Here is a 4,126-nt window from a genome sequence, read left to right as displayed (position 1 = left end):
ACCTATTGGCTTTTGGGGCCACACAAAAGGAACATGATAAACCTCTTACACAAGTGTGTTGTACATTTGCGGATGCAGGTCTCACTTTCAGTGCACAACAACAATTAATACCTGGGGGTCTGAGAACAAATAAGTGAGTCAGACAAATCGGATCACTATACCAAGACTACGCAAAATAACACCAGTGAGAGAAAGTTGGTAACTACAGGCCTAGTCAAGGCTCAAGAGTATATGGAGAAAAATAGTTCCCATCAGAAGCCACACTGTACCGCCCTCATTGTCATCATTTGGGTTCTCCTTACCCAGGAGACAAAACGGCCAGTAAGTTGTTACCGTGACCGGAATGTGGTATGCGGGAAGTACAGAAAAGAATGTAAGTGGCTAATGAAAAAGCAGTGTATGGTGGTTAGAGTGAAAAGTGAGGGGTAATAGTAAAATTAGGTGAACTGGGTAGAAAAAAGAAATTTATTAATATCTCCCAATCCCTAAGATTAAAAGGCAGGTGTGGGTGCGGGTTTTAAATAATAACCGCACTTTATAGTGGTTAACATGTTTCTGCATTACAAAGAAAAGAGTTTCTAATGCATTCTTCAGGACCTTGTTGGAAATACACTACTGCTTTGTGAATAATAATGAAAAATACTGAAAAAATATCACCTGGGTATCCCAGGCGTGCTCAACCGTATACTGTTAATGCATAGTGGCATTGGATCCAAAACGAAAGACAAACAAACAAATAAACAAAGAAACAAATGAGCATGAATAATTACTCAAGTAGTTCCTATTTCAAAACATACTGAAATTGCAATATGTTCACTCATACCAGGACACAGTCTCTAGTAAACACTCACCCATGTATGTTGGTTGAGAGGCTTCACCCCACCTGGCTGCAGCGCAGGTAAAAGGAGCACCGCTCTAAAGATAATCATAAAACATTTACAGCGCGGTTTCATTAAAAGAAAGGAAATAAAATAGAGTTTACTTGGAGACAGGAGGTAGTGTGAACCTCCAATGCATCGTTTGATGGTTAAATTGTAGACACCCCGCCGTGATATAGCAAGCTCAGAGAAGGCAGGTACCAGATGTTAGCGCATAAAAGGTCTGCCAAATTATACAGTGACCAATGCGTTGGGTTAAACAAGAGCTGCGTGGCTTAACGATGAAACTCAGGAACGAGTTAGCACTATGATAAAATGCCGTGATTGGATACTGGTAGATGGGTATCGTCTCTGCTACTGCCATGTGATATGCAACACCCTTTGTCTCAGAAAAGCGGAGAGCCCATTAGGAGCGGTAACTTCTCCGTGTGAGTGTTAGCAGGCTTGTCAGTAAGCGCCGCGATGAGCGCAAAGCCTTTTGTCTCAGAAAAGCGGAGAGCCCATTAGGAGCGGTAACTTCTCCGTGTGAGTATTAGCAGGCTTGTCAGTAAGCGCAGCGAGGAGCGCGATGGCACGCTCACCTTTCCGTCGGTGTCTCCGGGCAGTCCTCAGTACTGCTTGGGGGGGCACCGGCAATGAATCGCAGAGCTTCTTTGTAAACTCGTATTTTGCTCCCAGGGCGTCACGTGACCAGGTGCGGTCACGTGGTGCAAAGAGTTCTGGGATTTGTAGTTCAAAGCGCAATTGCGCTTGATAGTAATTTGAAAATCCGATTTGCGTAGTCTTGGTATAGTGATCCGATTTGTCTGACTCACTTATTTGTTCTCAGACCCCCAGGTATTAATTGTTGTTGTATATTGTGTTCGGGGCACATATCTGGTCGGTCGGTAAACTTGCCCATAGACCCTTCTCAATTGTTTGTTGGATGTGTGATAAGTACAGCCAAGGCTGTGGGTCTTTTTAACACTGGTTGATCATTCTGGTCGCCAGCACAATAGAGTTTACTGCGAGAATTTTCCTTTGTAGTGTGCCTTTGCTGTGTTTGGGATTCAGACGATGGCACCAATTGGGGCTTAGCTTTTGAGAGTGCGGAGGTACAAAATATTCTGGATGAAAACCCTAGTCTGCTAGATAGTGTTCCGGCTCCACCTCAGGTAACAAATAACGATGATGGTTGGAGTAAAGTCTTAATCCTAAAAAAATCCCACTCTGAACACTACTGTCTTACCCTTGTGAAAGATCTGTCGTCAACCACTCATGACAGAGGCATTGAGAGATTAGAAAGTATTTTTGCAATGTGGGGTGTTCCTTCAATTTTGAAATTTACCCATGGCCCGTCTTTCAAAAGTAGAAAATGTAAAGATTTTCCCACTCAACCAAATGTCAAGCATCAGAAAAGCACACCTCTCTGCCCTCAGGCAAACAGTGTCATCAAGCGATATATGAGCACCCTCATGAAGACCGTTCAGCGCACTGTGCTGGAAACACTTGAACTCAAATCAGTTATTTACTCTACTCTTTGTGCATACAGGTCAACTCCCCATTCCACAACAGTTGAAAGCCCTGCAATCTTCGTGTTTCGGAGAGCCATGGGAACCAAATTGCCACAATTGACCACTGAAAGATGTATTGATAAACTGTGCACTACTGATTTGGCTCACAAACGCAAAATGAAGAGCTATGCGCATAGACGCATCTGGGTTCTGAGTACTGTGTTTAAAAGAGGAGACCATGCCATTGTCAGGCAGAAATGGAAACGCAAGTCTGATGCTCCTTTGATGCTGACCCACTAAGGGTTGTGACTAGCAAAAGACACATGGCGACTGCTTATTGTAGTGGAAAGTCCATCACAAGAGATTCTTCTTATTTCAAGCATCTGGGGTTCACAGACAAAGAAGTTTTGAGTGAGACCCTTCCATCTGGGACTCAGGAGAGTCCAAAGACTGCACCTGTGTCTGTGTCACCTTTTCCTGCTGCAGATGTCACTCATGTGTCTCCTCAACCTCACGGACCGAGATATGGAAGATTGATTCAAGCACCTCGATGACACATTGAAGAGTTATGATGTACAAATGTATTTTTGTGCACTTTTTATTAAGCGAGGGAAGAGGTGTAGTGTCATGTATGTTAGAGATAGCTGGGGCCCCTCTGGGCCCTGATGAACTCCGTAGAATAGTGACATAAGACATTGGGTGTGGTTAAGAAAATTCATTACATAGTACAAGTAGTTAACAGTTACATTCTGAAGAATACAAAATGTGTAATATCGACCTCGTGTGTGGCATGATCATTTACAAGTACCTGGGCTGGGGACGCCACTGCACCTATCTCTTTCAGTGTTCCAAAAGTCCCTGAAGACCTGGCTATATGACTAATCAACTGGACCCTGCCAGCACCTTGATACCCTTACTGGTGATAAGTAGCATGCTACAAATCTACTGAGTGATTGATTTAGGGCAGTAGGCACAAGGCATAATACGCACCCACGCCCAATGCTGTGTGTCGCTGAACACAGAATAAATTGGGTACTAAGAAGGACCAATATTTTAAGAACACGCAGCACAGATAAGAACACGAAGTACAGACTCCAGGTGGTGCAAAATGCACAAGCCATACTAATTCTGGATATCCCTAAGCGCCAGTCGGCTGCTATGGGTTTGGAGACCCTGCGCCGGCTTCTAATCAGAAAGCGTATTATGTTCCAATCTCTTTGCATTGTGCATAAGGCTCTTTATCTCCCATACTCAGCGAGAATAAAGGCAATGCTTAGTTGGTACATACGGGTAGACACTTACGATCTGCACATCAATACCAGCTCAGGGTGCTGAGAACTAAAAAGAAGAAATGGGGCGACAGAGCATTCCCAACGGCCGCAAGCAGAATCTGGAACTCCCTTCCACAAAGCCTTAGGGCTATTTCTCAATTACTGCCCTTTAGGAAGGCACTCAAGACCTGGCTGTACCCTCTCTAGTCTTTTTCTCAGTATCTGGATGTATAGCAGGTCCCTTCCGGACAGCTGCCTACAGCGTCTTGATGCCTTTGGGTAATTGTTTGCGCTCTACAAAAATGCCAAATCAAAATCAAATTCAATTAGATCCAACATTAATAAACATATATGGCTTTCACTTCGTAAACTTGTCAAATTTGGACCCATATCACTAGTGTCTTAAACAGCACATCTTCTTAAATACTTTTATAATTTTCGCCCACCACCCCATCCAGCATCTTGGCCCACCCATGTTCCTTTA

This window comes from Lissotriton vulgaris, chromosome 6 (genome assembly GCF_964263255.1).
Source record: "Lissotriton vulgaris chromosome 6, aLisVul1.2, whole genome shotgun sequence".
Classification (NCBI taxonomy): Eukaryota; Metazoa; Chordata; class Amphibia; order Caudata; family Salamandridae; genus Lissotriton; species Lissotriton vulgaris.
Note: the sequence above shows the minus strand (reverse complement) of the source record.